The sequence below is a fragment of the Trachypithecus francoisi genome, unplaced genomic scaffold (genome assembly GCF_009764315.1).
Source record: "Trachypithecus francoisi isolate TF-2019V2 unplaced genomic scaffold, Tfra_2.0 Lachesis_group17, whole genome shotgun sequence".
In the NCBI taxonomy this organism is placed as follows: Eukaryota; Metazoa; Chordata; class Mammalia; order Primates; family Cercopithecidae; genus Trachypithecus; species Trachypithecus francoisi.
The window spans coordinates 63958727-63966421 of NW_022681462.1; positions in this window are offsets into that span (position 1 = coordinate 63958727).

A 7695-nucleotide genomic window follows, 5' to 3' on the forward strand; every position below is an offset into this window, starting at 1 on the left:
GTCTCATGCCTGTTAATATCTACACTGTAAATAGTGACTTCAAAAAAAATTCTAAGATAGGTAGTCAAGAGAGTTTGCCATTATAAAACATGTCTTAATATGGAATATCGACCTAACTGGAGATGACGTAATTAATTACCAAAATGTTGAAAATGTTTTGAGAACCCTTCCCATTTTGGGGTATTGCTTGTTCATTTGGATTTGGTAAGTCCCTGCTGTTCAGTTTCAGTACCAACTTGGGTCACACTGTTCACATCAGGGGAGACCTTGCCTTGGGGACATAAGCAGGCTGCTTGCAACTTGTGCTGTTGACCTTCTGTCTTGTGGGACTATCTCTCCTGCATCTGCTACCTGCCCGCAGATGGTGTGAGAGGGAGGGTTGATGGCGGGAAGCCAGAAAGTAAATGTCGTCATGGTATTAGCCAGGCTTTTACTTCAACTCTTTTTGTGGCCTTAGATTTAAGGAAGCAGGGAGCGTGGCCAATGTTGAGTCTTGGCCCAGTGGACATAGTGCCTTGAGCACTGCCCAGGTGCAGGACCTGCACATGTTACAGGTTTGCCAGGAGTCTTTTTTTTTTTTGAGCTAGAGTCTCACCCTGTTGCTCAAGCCGAAGTGCAGTGGTGCAATCTCAGCTCACTGCAACCTCCGCCTCCCAGGTTCAAGTGATTCTTGTGCCGCAGCCTCCCAGGTAGCTGGGATTACAGGCGTGCGCCACCATATGCAGCTAATTTTTGTATAGTAAAGATGGAGTTTCACCATGTTGGCCAGGTTGGTCTCGAACTCCTGGCCTCAAGTGATCCTCCCTCTGCCCTTGCTTCGGCCTCCCAAAGTACTGGTATTACACACCTGGCCAAGAGCCTCACTCCTGTGTACATCTTTAGTGACTGCACTGAAGTAGGCCTTATTTTTTGCAGTCATGCTAATGACAAGTTAACATTCACTAATTGACATTCATTAAAATAGGTCTCCGAGGTGAGGCATAACCTTGGGGTGTAATCTGTATTTAACAATCTTTGGGGAAACTGAAAGTACCATCTCATTTGCCTGAAGTGACTCTACACTGGCCCTGTATGTGGACTCTGGTAAAATGTGAGTGTAATACAGAGGAAATAGGTAAGACCCCCTTATCTAGAACTCTAAACAGCAGCGGGGGGCATTACAAACCACTAGCTATTCAAATACATTTTGCACTGTATTGGTTCCCCTATTGAATATAAATATTTAAAGTATAATAACTGTATACTGTAGGTAGGCTTTTGAGTGCTCTAAATATCTAATAGCTAAATTGAAGTAAGTAGAAATATAAACAAAATTTAGCAGCTTTCTGTAATATGTTTACACTCAAATTATAAGCAGCTAATTCTAAAAAGATGTCATTATAAACTATTGAAAACTATAGTATTTTATATATAATTATATGTTCATGTATTTGAACGCAATATAATTTTAACTGAAATGCTTTGAATAAAGTATACTCTAAATGTGGGCTGCTGCTGCCTTTTTTTTTTTTTTTTTTTTAAAACAGTCTCACTCTGTTGCCCAGCCTGGAGAGCAGTGGCATGATCACAGCTCACTGCAGTGTTGACCTCCCAGGCTCAGGTGATCCTCCCACCTCAGATTCCCAAGTAACTGGGGCTACAGGTGCATGCCACCACAGCCAGCTAATTTTTTGTATTAATTTGAATAAACGGGGTTTTGTCCAGTTACCCAGGCTGGTCTTGAACTTACGGGCTCAAGAAGTTCACCCACCTCAGCCTCCCAAAATGTTGGGATTACAGGCATGAGGTCCTGCACCCAACTGGCACCTTCGTTTTTATCTTATCAAATGTTTGCACAAGTACTTTAAGCCATTTCAAAAGACTTCAGTCTTAGAATTGTAAATTAAAAGTGAGGCGGGGACCTCTGTTAGGACCAGAATTTCCTTGTTAAATGGCCTGTAGGTTGTATGTGGACAACCAACAAAGTCACTGCTTATCTGTTTTAAGGACAAGCAGATAATTTGAGACCTCTGTGGGACAAAGTTGGCAAAAATTAGAAGGTAAATTGACACCTAAAATGAAGGAGGTTCTATCTGTCAGAGCATTTTACATCCCCATAGATGGCTGGGGCCCACCCACCTCATGGACAGGCCGCCTTCAGCACCTGCACCCTTTGCTGGGATCACCATCAGTGTCACCTCTGCCTCTTGGGCCCCTCACCCAACATATTGTTCCCTTTCCAGGTGTTCCACGGCTGCTTGAGCAGAGCACGTATCACACATACTGTCTTCCACACAGATTCTGAACTCCACAGTGACCAGTTCTTGGTCTCGTGTGTCCCCAGACCTAGCATAATCCTGTCACAGTAAATCAAGCTGTCTGTAGTCAGTTCTGTGGGTTCTAAACACTGCACCTACTACTATGGGTCAGGCTGCCCTTTTGCAGTGAGAATTCACCATGAGAAACCTAGGCTTACAGCAGTGAATTTACCCAGAATCAACTTGATAAGTCGCATGGCTAGGACTAACTAAAATAATTTACTTCCTATGAGAATACAAAATGGAAGCAATCCGGTTTAAAGTCAGTTAAAAATCAAATTGGAATTGAAACTATAAGAATATTCTGCTTTAATTAAAAAAAAAACCTTCACATTCATATTAATACAAGTGCTCCCAGTTTCCAGACACCTCACACTGTAAGCCTGTTTTCTTCGATTTAATCGAATATCCAGTGCCTGGCATAATCGCTGAGTTTACGAGTTCCAGTAAATTATTAAGCAAGCTTTGTATTGCAGATTGTTCTCGGGATAATTTCTGTCTCAAGTCTGCAATGTGTGTACTCTGCATACTTTTTCTCATGTCCTTGAGCATAATTTTCATTTAATATTTGTCTTTCTGATGAACCAATATTTAGAGAATTTCTATAACTGAAAGCAACATTCCTGAAGGAGGGCTGAACTAATAGCTGCAGGGAGTACAAATCAGGGTAATTTATCGCTTTGCTGTTGTACAATCATGCATGGGAGTGTTTCCATTAGAAATGTATCCTGCTTTCAGGCCTGCGGACTTTACAAAGCCCACATTATGCAGCCTTAGTACAAATAAAGAAGCTGCATTAGCAAATCAAAGATAGGCACTTATCTTTTTCTTGTCTGCATGGAGGGGAAAAAAAAAAAAACCCAAAAACATCAGGTCCAGGTAAAGCAAAAGTATTCAACCAGCTTCAGTCTTCCTACCCTTGCACAGTTGTTTGAACAATGGTTGGCTGTTGAGATCTATCCTCAGAGAGTTCTCTAAAGTCGCGTCTTGTTCTTTTTTTTGTTTTGTTTTGGTTTTTGGTTTTTTTTGAGACAGTATCGCTCTGTTGCCCAGACTAGGTTGCAATGGCACGATCTCAGCTCACTGCAACCTCCGCCTCCCGGGTTCAAGCTATTCTCATGTCTCAGCCTCCCAAGTAGCTGGGATTACAGGTGCCCACCACCATGCCTTGCTAATTTTTTTTTTTTTTTTTTGAGACGGAGTCTCGCTCTGTCGCCCGGGCTGGAGTGCAGTGGCCGGATCTCAGCTCACTGCAAGCTCCGCCTCCCGGGTTTACGCCATTCTCCTGCCTCAGCCTCCCGAGTAGCTGGGACTACAGGCGCCCGCCACCTCGCCGACTCGTTTTTTTGTATTTTTTAGTAGAGACGGGGTTTCACTGTTAGCCAGGATGGTCTCGATCTCCTGACCTCGTGATCCTCCCGTCTTGGCCTCCCAAAGTGCTGGGATTACAGGCTTGAGCCACCGCGCCCGGCCATGCCTGGCTAATTTTTGTATTTTTGGTAGAGACAGGTTTTTGCCATGTTGGTCAGGTTGGTCTCAAACTCCCGACCTCAGGTGATTGCCCACTCGGCCTCCCAAAGTGCTGGGATTATAGGCGTGAGCCACCAAAAAGTAGCATCTTTACCAACCGAGGCCTGGATGTGCACTTGCTGTAACATTCACATTATTTGCTTGTTTTTTTCTGTTTCCTCCTTGAGGAGGTGGGCTCTTCCAGCACTCTGCAGACCTGCCAATTAGCAGAGCGTGGCATGTTGGGCACCCGGTAGGCACCGCTGAATGAATCAATCAGTGGGCACACCACCATGTCCTTCCGCTTTCCAAGTCGTGTCCCTTCTGAGATGGATGATTTGTGTGCTTCGGAGGGCTTCCTCCCACATGGTGGTCTTCTTACAGGATTTCTAGTCAACTCGGTAGCTCAGAGTTAGGACACTGGGGGTTGAGGCCCAAGGAGTCCTTCACCACCCGAGTGCCCACATAAAAATATTTTCAAGTTCACTGTCAGGAAGAGGAGGCCTGTGAAAGTCAGACAAATGCAAGCTGAGTCCAAGCACAGTGCAGGGTTTCTGTACATTCGTGGAATAATGGAATCAACAAAAATAAAGCTTTTCGTTTTGAGATGGAGTTTCACTCTTGTTGCCCAGGCTGGAGTACAGTGGTGTGATCTCAGCTCACTGCAACCTCCATCTCCCAAGTTCAAGCGATTCTCCTGCCTCAGCCTCCCAAGTAGCTGGGATTACAGGCATGTGCCACCAGACTTTGCTAATTTTGTAGTTTTAGTAGAGATGGGGTTTCACCTTGTTGTCCAGGCTGGTCTCGAACACCTGACCTCAGGTGATTCACCCACCTCGGCCTCCCAAAGTGCTGGGGTTACAGGCATGAGCCACCATGTCTGGCTTTTTTTTTTTTTTTTTTTTTTTGAGATAGTCTTGCTCTGTTGCCTAGGCTGGAGTACAATGACACGATTTTGGCTCACTGCAACTTCCACCTCCCGGGTTCCAGTGATTCTGCTGCCTCAGCCCCCTGAGTAGCTGGGACTACAGGCACTTGCCACTGTGCCTGGCTAATTCTGTATTTGGAATAGAGATGGGGTTTCACTATATTGCCCAGGCTGGTCTTGAACTCCTGACCTCAAGTGATCCACCCGCTTCAGCCTCCCAAAGTGCTGGGATTACAGGTGTGAGCCACTGCGCCCGGCCGAAAGAGCTTTATTTTTTTAGCATGGGTCAGTAGAGCTTATTAGCAGTTTGGGGGAAACAAGAGTATTTCCAATTTTAAAGAGAAAAGACAATCATACAAATGATGTGAGCACTATTACATAGAAAGCAGAGAAGTGTTTTTGAGTTGGTATGTGTTTAAAAATCTCAACCCACTGCTTAGACATTATTGTTTTAATTATTAGCTGCTAACACCACATGTGCTGCTCTTCCTAGAGCACCAGCAGAAAATGGGCTGTGCTCCATCTGCCTACCTGCCTACCCTGCTGAAGCTGCCTCAGGCAGAGCTCATGTGATAAAGACAGGGGATGCTGCTCTGTACCCAGGCCACTTTAAATCAAGAACAAATCATTATCAAGTGTAAATGACAGATGATTTGCAATCTGAATTATCTAGTGCAGACTATTTGCAAATAAGGATGTCTGTTGTCTCTCAGGTGTGAGCATTGGATATATTTTGCATACAAGCAAAGGCCAACCAACAAAACATTTCATCACTTTCCCTGCATTCCAGTCCCTTGCACGCTTCTTCAGGGCCTGGTTGTGCTCCAGACCGCCAAGGCCAGTTGGGCCAAAGGAAAGTGGTTTGTATGCTGTGCTAAGCCACTATGTGGAACCCCCCATCCCAGGTCTGTTAACACGTGGATTTGACATAGATTTGAACATTTCTGTTGCTAGTTGTTTAATTTGGGATGAAGACAAGAATTGAAGAGAAGTAGAAAAAAACAAAAGCAAATGCAAGATCTACCTCTGTAGACTGGTTTAACCCAGGGCAAGATTACATCTTATATACTATTTATAGAAACAAGAGATTTTTTTTTTTTTAATCAGGAAATATTTGAGCCAGTATTGATTATTTTCTGTTTAATTAAAATTCCCCACCAATAGCATAACTTGAAATTGGAGGGCTTAAAATGCAAATTTGATAACTTTTACCAAGGCCCTGCAAACTACAGCCTCAGGTCAAATCTAGCAACATGCCCGTTTTTGTAAATAATATTTTCTTAGAAGACATCCACACCAGCTGTACGTTACTATAGTCCACAGCTGCTCTCACACTAACACCAGAGTTAAGTAATTGCAGCAGAGCCTATATGGCCCATAGAGTCCCAAATATTTACTATCTGACTTAACAGGAAAACTTTGCAAGCCATGCTTTCAGTAATGACAAATAAACAAATCTCTACCCTTTTGCAATGCAGGGCAGGCGCTCGCTAAACAGCATGCATTCCTTGAGAGCCTTGGGTTTTTTTTTTTTTTTTTTTTTTGAGACAGAGTCTCACTCTGTCGCCAGGCTGGAGTGCAGTGGCTCAATCTCAGCTCACTGCAGAGACTCCACCTCCCGGATTCAAGCGATTCTCCTGCCTCAACAGCCTGTAGCTGGGACTACAAGCACGCACCACCACGCCCAGCTAATTTTTGTATTTTTAGTAGAGAGAGGGTTTTGCCATGTTGACCAGGATGGTCTTGATCTCCTGACCTTGTGATCTGCCTACCTCGGCCTCCCAGACTGCTGGGATTACAGGTGTGAGCCACCGCACCCGGCTGAGCCTTGGTTCTTTGTTTCCCTGGCCTCACAATGCCTTGAAGAGCATTTTAAACAAAACAGACCCATGGGATCACAATCTCTGGGCAATGGGTCCACATTGGCCTTGTTAAAGCTCCAGCATAGGCAACCAGGGTGGAGAACCACAGCTGTAGAAAAAACACAAATAAATGGCAGCTGCTGTAGTTTCTCCATCTCTCTTGCCTTTGCACTTTGCCCTTTTCCCCTGCAGCCCGGCAGACAGAGCCACTGAGTTACCAAAAACCCTTTGCAGACTGAATAGTAAACTTACAAAGTCAGGTGATGTATCTTAGTGGCTGTCAATCACTGCACATTAGAATTACCTGGGGGAGTTAAGGAACGATACCAATGTCCTCTTTATCCTTCCCCTTCTTCATTCAGGCCTAACGCCATTAGGGGACCATAGTGACAGGGAGGTGGGGGGAAGCTGTGGTGGGCCAGGGGAGGGTGAGGGAGACAGCTGCAGACTCAGGGAAAGCTGGACGTGGGAGCTGAAGCCTGAGCAGGGTAGGCAGGATGTCTATACAGGGGAAGGCGTGGCAGTGTAGATAAGAGATTACTTACATGCAGGCGGTTAATCAAATGAGTAAATAACCTAAGGGTAATGGAAGCCAGGTTTCTCACAATTAGAGAAGAGGGAAGAACCAAGGATCAGCTCTGTGTTGCTGGACTGGAATTGGGTTTTATCAGAGTAAACTCATGTGTAGTTAGGTATGTATGTATGCACGCACGTACACACACACACACACACACACACACACTCCCTAACTCTGTTCACTGAGACAGCCTGGGAGCAGAGATGTTCCAAAAGCAATGAGCTTACTTATCACTAAAACCTTGGCTTCTAAATACCATTTTCCACTAAGAGGAACCGAGATTCTCTGGAGAAACATCTGATTCCAGGGCTGGGATAGGAAAATACAAGACGAACCTGTGACGCCAGGTGCCGTGGTTCATGCCTGTAATCCCAACACTTTGGGAGGCCGAAGCAGGTGGATCACTTGAGGTCAGGAGTTCAAGACCAGTCTGGCCAATATGGTGAAACACTGTCTTTACTAAAAAATACAAAAATTAGCCAGGTGTGGTGGTTAATCCCAACTACTTGGGAGGCTGAGGCA